This window comes from Nyctibius grandis, chromosome 4 (genome assembly GCF_013368605.1).
Source record: "Nyctibius grandis isolate bNycGra1 chromosome 4, bNycGra1.pri, whole genome shotgun sequence".
In the NCBI taxonomy this organism is placed as follows: Eukaryota; Metazoa; Chordata; class Aves; order Nyctibiiformes; family Nyctibiidae; genus Nyctibius; species Nyctibius grandis.
The window spans coordinates 38,164,613-38,181,373 of record NC_090661.1 but is presented as its reverse complement, the minus strand read 5'-3'; the positions used below and the strand labels follow the sequence as shown (position 1 = coordinate 38,181,373).

The following is a 16,761-nucleotide window of genomic DNA, read 5'->3' as shown; positions in this document are numbered from 1 at the left end:
AGGGATCAGCTACTGATAAGTGAGCATTCATCTGCTTCCTCACCTGAGCTGTGTTCAGAATTGTCAAAGTCATTTGTAAATGACCATAGCTAGCATGGAAAGGTGTACATGACAGAATGTGCTCCATGCACTCGTCTTCGTTTCCAAAATTTGCTTACTACCAACAGCAACAAAGTTGTAAAGGGCATACTGCAAAGTTTTTCTCTTTTTTCAGGTTTGGGGGAAGGATTGCTAGTGCTGAATTGGACAGGAAACGAAATCAGATTCTGTGAGGAAAGGAGTGGTGCTGTCTCTAAAATGCACCAGAAAACTGCATTTTTTTAAGTGCTGTGCTTACTTTGGTGAGAGAGAGAAATAATTAAAAAGAGAAAATCGTTCCCATGCTTCCTGAGCGAGCCTTGCTAGTCTTACCACAAGCGTGGGTGAGGAAACTGACTGAAGCTGTGTATAACTTACAGTAAGTGGATGAAGAGCCATCATTAACTTAGGCTTTTAAGCTGTCCAGTGACATCTTTTCCTTTTCAGGAAAGAGTGTAATGCAATTAATCAAGCTGAGGGAACAGCCCTGTTATAGAGAAGAAGTGATGCTAAAGCCATGCGGTTAGTTCAGTCAGCACATTGAGTTGCATTGTTGGGAACCCCAACTCACCTTGCACAGTACTTCTGCAACTTGGGAAACCACTTACTGTGACAGCATATGTCTAAGGAGCTTAGACTTGGCTTTATCCCTTTGATGCTGATGAAATTAGAAAAGACTGTTTGCGTATATATGCGTGTATGCATACACGCACACAAATGCATGCTCTCTTTTTTGATAAAGCTGTCTTGAAAGAAGGTTAGAATTTGGGTTGGTTTGCCAGGTCAGTCACTGTGTGTAGGAACCTGCTTCCAAGACAGATCCATAGGCACATGAGTGTCTGTAATAGGGAAAATAATTTTGTCAGAAAACTACTAGGCCTTTCTGCTGATATTGTACTTCCCAGTCCACTCCTTTGATTCTACAAAAGATCCATTGACTCCTCAGTTTCAGAATGTGATGACTCCTGAAAAACTACGTACTAATATCAGTGTAGGGTTATATCAGGAAAAAAATAAATTTTTTCTAAAGCAGCTGGCTCAGGTGTGGCGAACACTGAAAAGTAGAGATTAACTATAGCAGTTGCTTCCATGATTTGCTGGCTTAACATACTATTGTCTTGTTATCCACATTATGAGATGAGAATGTCCTCTTCTGAATTCTACTTGCAGGCTTTTCCTGAATTATGTTTGTCCATCCTGGGAGAAGGCTAAAATCTTCTGTTTGAATGATGAATGAATTGACACCTTTTTTAAAAATGTCTGTCTTAAGTATATTTTGAGGAGGTCCACATGTCACATGTCTCCTTTCTGTGAATGGCTCAGCAAATGATGTTTCTTGTCTTTTTATTAGTCATAGCAGGGCAGATGCAGAAGACCCTCAGAGAGAAGGTTTGAAGTAGCAAAATATGTTGGACTAATGGTTTTGAGATGCAGTTAAAAACAAAATAATAATGCATTCCAAGACCACTGCTTGCCTTAGCAGCAAGGGAGGTGTATTGAAATAGATATGTGTTATAACGTGAAAAACAGGTAGTCTCTGTAACTGTTATCTTGTAAAAGAGGCCAGCTGAGAGATTTGTAAGCTTGCATGCCATCTTAAGTGCTAAAGGGGAGGCTTTTTCAGTGGTGTGTTTTGTAGTTGTGGAGTGAGTTTCTTGTAATCTAGAACCCGCGTTATTCTCTTCTAGGACGAGAAGGGTCTGTTTGGACTTCTTGGCCGCTTTTTTTCTTTATGAAAACCAAGATCAAACAAATCAACCCCTCACCCACCTACCCCAACTTTCTAATTCAGTCTTTTTAAGAAAGTATTCCAGAATCTGTCATGGAACTTGCAATCTGATGAAGGTATCCATAACCAGTTTGTCATTATTATATGGTAACAGTTGCTGATTCAAACTGGAAAGTACTAATATCCATAATAACTGCTTTCACCTTGCACGTTCAATCTTTCCACAGGAAGGATCAGTATTCCACTGGTAATGCAATACATAAATTGACAGTTTTCAAGTATTTCTGGTTTCTACTGCCTCATAGATCTTGAGAGTCTCGGAATTTCTGCATTAATCTGCTCAGGTTTTTTTCTAATACTGTCTTATCTGTTGATTCCTCCCTTGTCTGTTGTGTTTCTTCAAGACTCACAGTTTATGCTCCTTATTTGTATAAAGTATCTTTCACACTTTATTGTGGGCCTGCTCTTGTTCTGCAATTTCTCCTTAAGAGTAATTTGTAATTTCCATAAAACTATTGCCACAATTTAGTGTGTATAGGTATGCTATGTGGTGGCTGCCAACATGACCTGTCAATCTAAATAAATTTTTAACAGCGTAGTTTGTTCTTTACTATTATTGAACTACTTCACCTGGTAAGATTACCGCTTCAAAAGCGTGTTGCCGTGTGATTTATTAATGTCAAATAGTTAAAATTAGGCTATTTCTAATACTGTTTTTAAGTATCTTTATACAAGCATTGAGACTTTTAAAAATTTTTTTACAGTCCTGTAACATTACAGACAACACTGATTTAGTGTACTTTGCTTAAAATCCAGTTATTTTGCAAAAATAGAAACTCAGATATCAAATTTCTGTTCTTTTTCTGTTAGTGCTTCACTTTGTATTCCATGCCTGGCAGTTATCAATGTATTTGTTTATTTATTTATTTATTCTTAAGGTATTTGTTACATGGTTAGCAGTTATCTTTTAATGTGTTCATGTTTAACAGCAGGATTTTTGAATGACTTGAGGATTGTCAAAATGTAATTTTGAGCACTAAGCATGATAAATCTCTGCCAGTATTGGTTCACTGATATGTAGTTCCTTTGAGCTTCTTAACAAATGCGCCACGGGACTGATAATTCTGTATGTTCTGTGTTGTGGTCTTCTAAAGTGTACCACCTTTTCTGCTTTGTTTAGCACCTGAATTTATTTACTTGCTAGTAATTTGTGTTTTTCTTTGTAACTTCTGTATATTAGTCTTCTGCTTTCTCTTTAGCTATGGGCTCGTGTTCTTCTGTGATACTTTTCTCAATGAGACCTAATGTCTAAATTGGATTACCCATTGTAGGGCTGGTTGTAGGAAATGTAGGGTATTGCAGGAAATGCTCTGAGAAAGTAACAATCTCTTTATTTTCACTTCTTGTTTCTCTCTTAAGTAGTAGTTAGAGCTACCTACAAGTAGAATCTTCTGCATAAGAATCACCTTATCGTTACCTATTTATGGTGACAAGATGTAGGTTAGACCTTTAAACTTTTAACTGTATTCAAAGACTATTTTAACTTATCCAGGAAAGTCCAGCTTCTAAGGGTTTGATTCATACCCAAGCTGATATTCTAGTGCTTCGGTTTAGTCGATTCCAGGGGAAAAAAATAATCTCAGTTCTTCTGTATATGGCAGAATACATAGTTTCCCTTCAGAAACTTTTCCTTCTCACCAGTAGAACATGACTGACAAAAATGACTAGACCCTTCTCAAATCTATACGTTGTACATTTTTTGCTACTCTTTGTATCCAATTCTGATTGAATACAACAGTTTTCTTGACTGACTCTTCCTCTGGTGTCTACCAAGCTTTCTAAGGCTGTGAGGTTTGCTGACCCAATTCATTACAGTACTGTCCTGTTTTTAATTCTGCAGAATTTTTCCTGGTTTGCTTCAGTTCTGAGTCTTCGGGTTTCTTACACTGTGGTGTTCTTGAATTGGGGATTCCAGGAACTTTCTGACAGTGCAGGTTGGCTCAGTAGCCCTGCATCTTTCAGTAATTCCAAAAATTGTGCTTTTCAAGTTCCTGCATTGAACTGTTGTGAAACATTTTTCATTCCATCTAGGAGTGCTATATTCTTCCATAGCACAGTTAGTGCACTCTGTATGGTTTCTCTTCCTTACTTAAAGCTGGTAAACAAACTTAGTGCTTCTAGCCCAACTTCCCTTTCAGTACCTTCACTTCTATTCCTGTAAAAGAAGCATTATTTTTTGAGCCTATCTGAGTGCAAACTGTGTTTATAGAGAGTTTCAAAGTATTAGATTTATAGCAGCTGCTCTGTGCAGGTCTTTGCTTTTCTTCTGTGCATCTGTTCAAAGAATTACTGTCCTGTTTGTGTCCCTTCTGTGAAAGCTTCCTTCATAGTGGTCAGGAAGCGCTTTTCTTACAGCAGAAAGGTAAGAGAAGCTGGCATAAATGTGAGAGAACAACTTTACTTTTTTCCCAGTAAGCGAGAGAAAAACATTATGCACAGGTTCGTATTGATATACTTGATATTCTAGTATGGATATTTGGTTTTAACATATGTAACTTCATGTTTGATTATTGGAATGCACACAGTCTTTGTTCCCAGAGCATAGCAAGTGATGCATGTTCCTCTACATTCATGACCTGTCTTCTTCATTACTTAGTATCACTTCAGGTTTTACACACATTTTCAGTAGTTATGTTGCTCTTTCTTCAAAATACTGATAGCTTTATTAAATGACACCAGGCCTGGTAAGCATCCCAACAAGATTTTTCATTTAAAAAAAAAATTTATCTGCATGGTAATGTCTCACAATGTAAATTGGAAAATATAATCTGTTTATTATTTGCTCATTTTTGTCACTTTCTCAGTGATGGTTCATACTGAAACAAAGGCCCTAAAGAAGTTTAAATGTATGACATCTATGTTATGTCTTTTACCAGCCATTTAAGACTGAGTTAACATTTTTTATTCCTCTTTTCCAGTTTCATTGTTGCCTCTATTTTGGTTTTTAGAGTTGGGGGTAGATAGGCCTCTGATTTTCCTCTTTCAGCCAGTTTTATTTACAAGGAAATATGTTGCTTTTTCATGAGTAATTTCATTCTGCCTTTGTGCTGTTGCTTAGGATAACAGGCAGTACTGATGAGCCCAGGATGGTTGCAGTGGGAAACAGGAAGGTAGAACTGCTCCTCTCTTCCATCTCCCTCTTTTTTTTCTTTTCTTTGTTCCTTTCCTTTCTATGTTCTGGTGCCTGCTGCTAGTGGAGCCTGGAGATTGAGTCAAGGTGGAAGGAGAATTCTCTGTCCTCTGCTCTAGTGGTCCTTGGAGCTGCTGTTACCCAGGAAGGAGGACAGTGAAGCTCAAGAGCAGAGGGCAGCTAGCTGTCTATGTGCGTTTCAGAGCTCTAGGCTCAGGACTCAAGCACAGGTACATTAGACAGGGAAATCTTATCTATAAGCCGGCAACCTACTGGTGTGAGACACTTCAGTTGCACTCTCTTCTGCCTGGAAAGGCTCTCGTCATATCAAAACTGACATTCTTGTAACTTCTCTTGCTCTCCCTGCTCTTCTGAATAGTTGGTTAATTATTTTGGAAAGCAGAGGAACTAGGCTGTTTTTCTTTACTCTGCAAACACTGATCTAGTAAATCTCATTTAGAAAGTTGCCTTTGTGCCTGTGAGTGCTAGAAACTTACTACTTCTACAAAAAAAAAGTAAGTATAAAGGCATATTTTAAGCTCCCTCTGCTTTTCTATATTCTCAGTACTTAACAATGAAATAAATTCATGCTCTGCCTGTATAAACCACCTCATCGATTTCAGTAGACCAGCTCATGAGAGAAAAGAAAGTGGATGTTAGTAAGAGATGCAGAGACTTGGAGGGAGATGCTAAATGGTCATTGGTGTGTTTCCACCCTGTCTATTTTGAAGTGGCAGATACTTTGCAATAGTATACTCTGTTTAAATGATCTGGACCATATCGCTATGAAAACAGTAGAATTTCTAAAGTTTTGTATTTCTTCTTTCTTCTTTTCTGTTAGACTTCAGAGTAAACAAAGTTTTACACTGCTGTGTGTTTTTGTGTATTATATGTAGCAAAAGCCTGATATAATTTAAAATTTGTTATGTACTTGAAGCTGCATTTAACCTCACAGGCAAACAGATTGATAATAAGAGATGAGAAAGAGGTCTTGGCTCATTATTTGGAAAGAAAATTAATATAAAATTTTTCAGAAATTACCTACAATAAAAGGTAACATACTGAAAATAATCTTAAAATGAAATAAAAATTTACTGTACAAAGTAATTAGGTGAGCTCTGAACTGATATTGTTCCCTTTGAAAAGATGTTCTTGCTATTTGAACCCTTGGTAGGATATCTACTGTAAGATATTACAGCTTTGGTACACTAAACCAGGAGGTGGTACAGGTTTTCTCTTTTCACTGTAAATGCAAGTGAACAAGCCTTACAGAACTTGTAACTGGTTGGATTTGGTATGTCTTACTAAAAAACTGTTTGCTTATGCTATGACCCTAAATAGGAAGGATACTAATCCTCCCCTGTAATACAAAGTATTGAGTGACAGAAATTAGCTAAATCAGCATGTAACTCAGAAGAACTTTGTCTCCTCCATTGTTCATTAGATTAAACATAAGATACTTATTTAAAAGCTAGCCATTGATAGCAGTGGAAGCTTTCAGAGTAGGATGGGAAATACTGTTTTGCTCAGTCAGAGTAGAATGGGAAATATAGTTTTGCTCAGTTTTGGTGCTCTCCAATACCAACAGACAGGTTTTAGACAGAAAATTCTTACATTGGCACATGTAAATTCTAGGTCTTCAGGACACAAGTGCCTTCCAGATTTGTTTGGAAAGAGGTGGAAAGGATTTTTTTTAGTTGTTTGCATGTTATCTATTAACTAAAAAGTAGATTACATGTATAAGCATGTGTCAACATGAAAGTTAATTTTGAGGGAAGTCCATTGTAGTTTTCTGTTGCAATTTTTATAAGTGTAGTCATCCTCTTCCTTACAAGCCTTCACGTATGTTTTCCATCCTAGCAAATACAAAGTTATTTTAAAGGTTAGTCTTGAGATTTTGCTTGAAATACACAAACAAAATTAAGATTGTACTTCCTGAATTCTTGAGTACTGATAAGTCTCTTCCTTTTCTCTTACCCTTTTCCCCTTCTAATATGGGAAGTGCTACCATATGGGAGTACAGTTCATTTTATAAAAAAAATAATCACACAGAACAGGACTTATTACACTTGTGAAATTCATTTTGGCTGAAGATTTGATGGTGAAATACAATGATTGGAGGGAGCCTCTTAAAGCAGATGTGGAAATTAGTTCCCTATAATTTGAAAATGCTTTCTGAGTCTGTTGTAGCTGTGTGTTAGGTGCTCTTGTTTAATACAGAAGAAAAGAAAAAAGGGAAAGAGAAAGAAAGGAAATAGAAAAATACAGACAGAAAGGAGAAAAAGAAAAAAGGACAGAAAAAAAAAGAAAGAAAAAGACAGAAAATAAAAAGAAAAAAGAAAAATATAGACCAGATGGGAAAGAGAAAATGCAAGAGAAAAAAGGAGAGAGAAAAATAAGTAAAAAGGGAGGAAAAAATAAAAAAAAAGGAAAAGAAAAAAGGAAAAGAAAGAAAACAGGAAAAGAGAGAAAGAAAAGGAAAAAAGATAAAAAGAAAGGGAAAGAAGGAGAGGAAGAAAGAGAAAGAAAAAGAGAAAATCCATTTAGATGTCAAAGCTCAGGGACTTGTCTTGGTCACAGTGTGCATTTCTGTGTTGCTTCATGAAGTTTAATTTGGTTGCACTTTTTGCCACTTCACGAATTCCCTGGTTGTGATAATCACCAGCAGGATAGGAAGGTAAGTCCCGTGGCACTGTTTTTGCTAAGTATTTCTTTCTAAAGCAAGCTTGGTGTCATCAGACAGACCAACAGATGTCTGTAGATTCAAGGGCCAGATTATGGTGGTTGTTAAGGAAGGATGAAGTGGAAGTTTTAACACTGACCATATGTGGATTTTAGGATACCATTCTATTCATGTTGCTTGTACTTCAGGACAATTATGATAAAAATAGTAATTCTTAATTGTATTTCAGAAACAGTTCCATACTGTATCATTCTTCTGAAGCCTGCAAACAAGTCTAGGCTAGAGTTTTATGAGCAGAGGGGATTTGCTACATCAGAGGGGAAAATATTTTATTCATGTGTTGTTTTTTGGACAATCATGTTCTGGGCTATATTACAATGGCACGATAAATTGCTGAATACACTGTCTGCTGAATATGACCTCACCATGAAAAATTTGATGCATTAGAGTAGGAAAGGTTGGAATATATCAACCTTAGCTGACAAGGGACTTTGAATTTTGACCTAACACAGATGACCTTTGTGTGCAATAAAAGTGAGTTTAATCTCCAGGTCAAGGTAGAGGTGAACGGTAGGGCAATGTGGATTGGTTTGTGCTGGCTATGGCTGGATCACTCCTAGCAAGCAAAGAAATCCAAGGTCTTTGCATTTCAGAGTAACCAGATGCTTATTTACCTAAAGTTTACTCATATCTGTTATACCACCTTCAGAAACTGTGCTGTACTGTAGACAGCTTCAGCAGCTGTGGACTAATTCATTTAAAGCTCAATGTTTCAGAGTAAGAAGTGTGAGGTATGTATATTCTGCTCCTCTAGATCATTGAATAGATAAGCTAAAGTTTCTCCTCTAGCATGTAGAAGAAAGACTGTCAAGTATATTGCCTTGCTATGAAAAGGGCAAAATCTAGAAGCTTTATTTCTTTGACAGCAAACCTGTCTTTGGAACATTGGAAGTTTATTCCTAAGTGGCTTATGCTTTTAGGAGGAACACAATTAAGAGAGCTCCAATATGTTTCGCTAGGCAAATACAAAAAAAATGGGTCCTTTTGAGCACTCCCTTGCTGTAAAAGGTATTTGATCAGAGAAGCTAAGTTACAAAATGTTTTGGGGGTTGTCTAGGTTACATAATAAAGATGTATAGATTAATTTAAATGAAAGGTTGTCAAGTTTTATAGTAGTCACAAACAAAATCTTTTTTAACTGGCTGGTGTTCCAGGAGTGCTATTTTACTAACACACTAATGGTACATGCCCTGAATACTTTACACAGATAAGGGTGGTGCTGTTGGAAGGAGGGAGGGAAGGAGGGAGTTCTCTTTAAATCAGCCAGGAAAAAAAAAAGTTTGGGACTAATGGAAAGAACCTCTACTCCTTTAATAGAGCCTGCAAAATATATTCTCCAGGACTGATCAGCTCTGAAGGCTCTAGAGGTTTGATGATTGGAATGGCAGGAAATCACGCTTTCAGGACATAACGAATTGACTAGGCCATCCATCATTTGTTAGCACGCGCTGAAACGCTGCGTTTGTGTGCAGAGATCTGTGATTTAGTAAATACTTGGGAGATGAATAGAGCTTACACACAAGGGAAGATATTGCTGTCCTTCAACAGCCTTAGACACAGATCCCTGCTGAGAAGGCTGTCTGACAGCAGCTCATCAGTAACTGGCCTGTCACAGTCAGTGATGCCCACCAGCCATCCCCAGTATATTAAATGCATTTTTAATATCTGCTTCAGTAGATTTAATGAAGAAAATTTAGTTTCCATACTCTGATCACTGCTTCCTCAAGTGTTTTAAAGCATTGAGTGAAGCACTTCCAAGAAAGGAACTGTGCTGATACCTGGAGGAGTTGATTGAAAATGAAGGCAAACCAGAATGCAAACAAGAGTATTATTATCCAAACAGTTTCCTTAAAGCAAAACAAAAAAGTTTGGAAAAAACAGTGGTCATCTTGGAAACAATTGACCCTCCTGCAGAGGGACCTTATGCAGCAGGCTGTACAGCAGCAGAGATGCAGTGCTGGAAAAGGTGTATGCACAGTGGTTCTGTTTAGTGTTGCTGGGCTTGCCAAAAGGCATAATGGCATTTCCTATGCTTTCAGATGTCAGTACTTGAATCAGATCATCCTTCTGTCTGGCTTTCAGAGTCCTGAGAGGAGGGTAGCTATGAATGGGAGGAATGGAATAGATCATGTTTTTAATAACTAACATAGATTTTTGGTTTGGTTTTCGTGAGGAATGCAGTTGGTGAAAATCATTGTAGCATTCCATGGTATTATTTAAACTGATGTAGAAAACAAATAAGACACAATGGAAAGTAAAACTTCTGCTATTTTTATAACTTAGCAGGCTCGTTGAGAGTTATTCAATACTGACATTCTGCTTGTAAAGATTGTACGGAATTATTTTTTTAACTTTGTAGCAAATGATAAGATCATTTGCTGTCCATGTATATAGATAAACTTCATAGTTGTTTGAATTTCCTGGGAACTTTCAGGGAAAACTTCTGTTTACATAAAGGGAAAACTTCTGTTTACATAAAGGCAAATATGTTGGTTTTCACTTTCTAACGAGATTCAGTGCTTACAATATCTACTTCAAGACAGCAAGACAAACAACTCGGGTTTTTTGCAAATGTCTGTTTAAAACATTCACTTCTTGAGCTTTTTTTCCCTCAGGAATCCATTCTATGTTCACAGAAGAGAAAGCAAGTGCCGAATGAGACCTATAAATTTGATTCTTTTATGTGTCAAAACAGTAATGTATTAAATGCATATTATTATAAAAATTTAAGACATGTCCTAAACACTTACATTTTTATAACACATGATGATATTAAATAACACATTTTCTTGTTAGCATCTGTTTGCTGTCATTGTTGGCAGGACCTATGATTTATTACTTAAATTAATGACTACAACCATTTTGGTCCTGATATATGCCCCTAAGCTTATCACATCACTTAGTAAAATAACATATATGCTTCTATGAGAGTCATTTTTTAATTGTTTATTCCTTTAAGTTCCTGGTGAAAATACCATATCTATTTGCAATGTGACAGTCTCAGAAGCTTGTATTATACTTCATACTGGGTGAAATAATGGTAAAGGTTAATTTCTGTAAGAATGTGGAATACAGTAACTGATCCTAATATTGTCTTCTAAGACAAGCCTGATAGAATGTTGTTACCAAAAAAAACCCAACAGCATTGGAAGAGGAGTGGAAAAAACTGCTCTGCTTTCTTCAGATCCGGTGATGGTTAAAAGCCTTGTTCATTTGTTTGTTTGACTAATTGGTGCCATACAAATAGATTTCAAACTCTCGTTGGCATGCTAAGATTTCACGCTCTATCATTAGTTTTCAACTAATGTTGTATTTCATGGAGTCCTTGTTGTCCGTGGGCTTCAAATGAAGAATTCAAAGTAAATGAACTTCTTGTCAGCAGTCTTAAATGTGCCAAACAGGAATCTCTGTCTGTTGTGGGAAATATGTTTTGGTTTGTGAACCCCTTAGGTTGAAAACTTCTGTTTTGTCAGCAACTAAAGCATTTTTACCTATCTTATGGTTTCTTTTCATACATGTTTTTTTAAATTCTAGTGTCCATAATGTTTTGAATATGGTAGTGATATAAATGGTATAGACTGTCCCTTCCAGTGCGCACCCCAGGATATCCAGTAGCCTGATTGATAGTGACAGTCTCATTGCTTTATGCTGGAGAATTCTTGAACTTCAGTCCACTGCTTTATCTTTCTCGTCTGAATAGGATATTTAAGCAAGTGTTGCTGTCCATCGTGACTGGCAGAATGGCTTCAGGTCAGGATGTGGTGCTGAAGAGGACTTTATTGTTTGGGTCTATTTGCACATCTGTATCTAGGCCTGCAAGGTCTTGGAAGCAGTTGATAGCATTAATTCCCAGATACCTCCACAAGCTTCAACACTGAATAAAAATATCCTAAGATAGCACTCATTCTTCCACAGCAAACAGAATATTTCTTTAAGTAAGACCCATTTGTTAGCAAAGGTAGTTTCTTGTGTAATGCAGCCTGTATCTATGTTTCCATTTGTGGTTAGCTAGGAGACGGCAGAGCTTCTTATCAGTCCACTATTGATACTGGTAGCGACCAGTTCTTTATTGCACTTCTTCCACAGAATGCAGATGTGTACTATGAGGCTACAACTGGTGCAAAGGATGATAACTAATAGCCAGAGAGTGAGTGTAGGTTCCTACAGATGAAAAGGCTATTGAACATTAGCCATTTCCAGCATTAATATAAAATGCATGTTGTCAATGCAGCTGTCCTTCAGTTTTCAACACAGCTGAGCAATGTGTCTTCCTAGACAAACACATTATCTTGGATACACAAAATATAAAAAGATAAAAATAACTCGTAAGCTAGATTTCTGGTTCTTACAGAGCTTAAAAAGGAAAATTTGCTTTGACCAGTTGGCAGGTACTCCAATAGGCCAAGCAAGTTCCGTTCCAAATACACTGTTTAATGACCTCATTGCAATGAGTTATCTGACACAGGAATATATTTTCCTTTATCCTATTATTAGAAACAGGAGAATTTAGTTGTTGACCAAAAAGAGAAGTCGGACTACGTTTTTTATCTCATTTGTATTGTGTTCCTTTGACATCGGTGGTCTGAGAGAGAAAAAGGAAAATGGTCCTTTATGGAATAAATACAAGGTTTCAGTCTAAATATTTTTCTAGCCATATCTATCTGTTTGCTATGTCCTCTAGGTGTGGAGTGTTTTTTTTCCAAACAAATGCCATTGGTTCCCCAACAACCTTCCTGCTTATACTTTTTGTTTTAATTTGCTATTTAGACACAGACCTCGCCAGTGACAGGTGATCGTTCTTACACATTGTTTTTTTTGTGGTTTTGAGGTTTCTGGATAGAGAATTTTGTCCATTTATCTGGGCGTAGATGCTTGCCATTCTAACATTTTAAATCTCAACAATTTAAAAATATTATTCAAATGTTTCAGCTACTGTGTAGAAATTAATATATTTCTATGTAGGTTTGGGGTCATCAACATGTATCATGTTAATTGTTTGCTTTAGTTTATTCTGTAATTGTGAGCTCGTTAGTCTCTTTATCAGAGAAATCTAGATATATACATATATATCAATGGAACTTTGCCTTTGTGGATCAGGATGTTTACTTCAATAACCACTTAAAATTATTAAAACATGCAGTTGAAAGCAACGTGCTTAGTTTTAATGTGCTTCTGAATATTAAATGCAAGTAAAATGGTATATAGCCATGGAGCCATTTGTTATATTTTAGTATATGAAGCGATAGCTGTGTAAACCTTAACCTTGTAATTTTGCAAGTTCCACTTTATCATGTAGCTGTAAAAGGTAATCAAAATAAATCATGGGAGATGAAAAAATATTTTCTAGGGCTTTCTGTATGCTTTCAGAAGTGGCACTTGATCCATGAAATTTTAGTAAGCATATTAAATAATACAATATGATGTGCAACGTGTCAGGTCTGATAAATTATTTTGTATAGGACATTTATACAACATATGGTGAGCTGCTATGTGAACAGCTTAATGACTAGATTATGTTAATCTTTCTTGCCATATTTACTTTTCATTTAAAAAAACAGTGTTTTCAAATTTTTATTTTACTTTTTTGATCATGGGTAGATATTAAGAAAGGTGTAGGTCATCTCCACGAAGCTGTGACAGTGATCCAAGGTTCCTCAGCTGTGCAGTGTACATAACACAGATGTTGGGAGAGTCATCTGTCAGCTATGCCTCTCCTATGGAGTTAAAGTTCTAGGGGGAAAAGAATTCGACACAGTGCTGTCACTGTTACATTTTCACAATAGAAGAGCATGCAAATATTCAACCTCCTGCTTAGCAGTAGTGCCCTGTCTAATGTCTGTGCTGGTTAGAATAAAAAAATAGTGGGTGCATCTAGGGCTCATAGATCTGACAAAGGTCATGCTATGCTGGGCATTTGAATTGGAAATTGTCTGGACTTAGATTTTATAAAGCTCCCACTGTTGTCGGGGAAAATTTCGGCAGGGTTTTGTCCCTAGAGAGGCTTCTTAGGCCCTTTTCTGTCCTATGAATGAATTTAGATGTGAGGGTTTCTCCTGCCTTAAAACTGTTAAGTTCATTTTGCATACATCCCCAGAGAGAAAAACTGGCAGATGCTTTTGTCTTGGAAGTGTTTAAAAGAAAACTGCAGAACAGGAACAAGGGAGAGAAGGGGCCCTGTGTGGAGTCCCAGAACATTTTGGAAATGGCCAATATGCAGTTTTCATCAGTACTAAGGCGGGACGCAATATGGTGCCTGTAGCTCACTAGGGAATATGAATGTTGATTAAGCATACTCCCAGGCTTTGAAATCCTGAAAGCAGTGTCAGAATAATGGATGTTGAGCAAATGTCAAGCATTTGTTAATTTCTCTGTTATTTGGAGTTTATCTACCATGATCAATCAAATAAACCAGTGCTTCTCTGTTGTGGCATGTGTCATTGATATGGTGATGAGGTGGCTAGAGAGGCCTTCTGCCTTTTTTTTTAATCCAGGTAACAGATTACATATGAACAGCCATAACTTTAAATTAAAGGTTTGTTTGAGGTTGGTTTAGTGGAAAGTGGTGCATTAACAAAATACTTTGGTGTACTAAGAGAAAAAAGTTTTTGCATATCTGCTGTGCTAAAAATTACATTCATGCCATTTTTTTCCATTATCTGCCTTAAAGCTTTACTGTTGTGGGGAAAGAGAAATTACTTCTAAAAGAAAATTGATAGAAGAAATTTCTATTTATTCTTAAAATAAGTAGTTTGAAAACAAAGGATATCCACCCCAAATTAGTATTAATTTATGGCTTAGCCCCCTTCACTCTAAATCTTTTGGTTTCTATAAATTAGGTCTTGACATTCCTGTTTCTGACTGGGAAACATGTTCAGATGCCCTGTAGTTAAAAGCAAAGGGGGTAACTCTGACTTTTATAAGAATACACACCCTTTTATGAGAAAGTATCAGAGAAGTTGTTAGTTGCTGACTAACATGAAGAAATGTAAACAGTCCAGAATACTTTTTTCTCCATCTTCTCAATTTCCACTGTTTTCTGATGTCCTAGTTCTGCTAATTTGCCACTCTTAGAAGTTAGGTAACATACAAAGACCTGATGTTTAAATATGAAGAAAAAAATAAAAGTAATCTGCAGGAGAAAAAGGCTCCGTGGCCCTTGCTGCTTTACTATAATATATAAAGACTTTAAAATGGGAGAGTATAGGGTTGGAATGTTTTGTGTGAGGCCTTTTAAAAGCTGCCTGAAGGGTGTTAACAGTCAAATTTCACTGAATTCCAGTGAAGTTTAGTTACCCCTTCTCGTGGATTTTTTTTTTTTTTTTTTGCAAAGTCTAGTCCTTACATGCTTAATGTAAAAACAGCAATGTGTATTTTTATTATGTTTTGGACAACTCCCAGAAATTTAAGAAGTGTCAGTGAGTCATGCCATATGACTTGATGCATGTTGAGGTCATGTTTAGTTTGTTTTAACGTAGAACAAATGTTTGATGTTGAACTAGTTTTCCTTCTTCCTTGGCTTCCACATTTATTTTCCAAGGCCTTCGAGACCATTCTACCAAGACTGGTCAAATTTTGGTGCTTAATGAAGGTGATGCTGTATGGTGATCCTATTGACTCTTTACATCGGGGATGGTTCTGTTCATTTAGTGCATGGAGTAAGAGTTCTCCTGGAAACCCAACCTTTTCTGTGGCACTGCAGGAAGCAAAGCATATAGTCATTGTAAGGATTTTCAGAGCAGTGCAAAGAACACCAAAAAATAAATCCTCTGGAAAGAGGAGGAAGGGAAAGGAAAATCCTGTTGGTAGGAGTGGAAAAGAAGGCTAGAGATGTTTTAGGATAGAATAATGTAATATTGTGATCACCTCTTGTCAGATGTTCCCTTCGTATTGCCTGCCAGTTGTACGTAGACAGCTTTTTAGAAAAGAATGCTGGAGACCACTAGTAAAAAGGAACAGCTGGGTTTCCTTCGTAGCGTGTTTCTGCCATCTTTCCCATGGGAAGTAAGTAATGGAATTAAATTAGTTTATTCCCTCTATGGCACAGTGAGCTATACCCCTGGGGCTGAAAGTAGCCTTTGTAAATATCTACGTATATGGTACAAGAACTTAGAGATACAAGGCAAAGTACTGTACTGTCGGCTAGATATATAGACAAAAATTATTCTCTTTTTTCCTTTTGTTTTCTAATTACAAGTAGCTTTAAAATTATAAACTTTTAAACTATAAACACTTTTTAGGGTTTAACACTAAAAATCTCAAGGGGACTAGCTATAAATGGATTGATTTCTTGCCTTGAATCTGTATCATTCCCAAAATTGGAATTTACTTAAAACTACTCTTCTGTATCATCCATGTTTCATTGAGCTAAAATTCTTTAAATTATATCCTGTATGGGGAACATTAATAAGATCCTGACTTGTTTAAGGAATTAACAGTTTTGATTCAATTACTGGAAGCTTTTTTGCCTTAAGGTGTTCACTTTTTACCCTGGAGATAGCTATGCAACAGTGTGTGTGCTTGACATGTGATGCATGCAAATGCTAAATACAGTAGCAGCATGAGGCAAGTGTCATTAACAGTAATTTATGTAATGAAAGCCACCTGGCTGTCTTTGTAATTAATTGCTTGTAAATAATAAATTTAAATATAATTTATAGTTTTCTAAATTTGATTATATATTTTTAAGAGCAAATTGTTTAAGGGTGTTTAGGGATTTATTTAGTTTCAAATTGGAACAGATATGCTTTTTACATGCAGGCTAATTTTTTTAATGTAAAATGAACAGTCTAATCAGCTTCAAGTTGCCATTCACTTATAAAAATAGTTTTCTAAAATTAAATTTAAACATGCAGTTTATACAGGACAATATTGGTTTGAAGAAAAAAAAAGTATAAAGTAGAATGATTTTCCCCTTTCTCCACAATCAGGAAACTTAAGATTGGAGTCTGAAAAACTTCTCTTGACAAGGTATTCTATATTCCAAGTCTTTTCCTGGTGGGAAGAGGAAGTAGCATGATAAAG

The 16,761-nt window shown here is 36.5% G+C and overlaps 1 protein-coding gene across 3 annotated transcripts in view; it reads left to right on the top strand.

The window, feature by feature from the left end:
- CDIN1 (CDAN1 interacting nuclease 1) overlaps positions 1 to 16,761 on the top strand; it is a 140,227-nt gene that overhangs the window by 748 nt on the left and 122,718 nt on the right. The window lies entirely within an intron of this gene.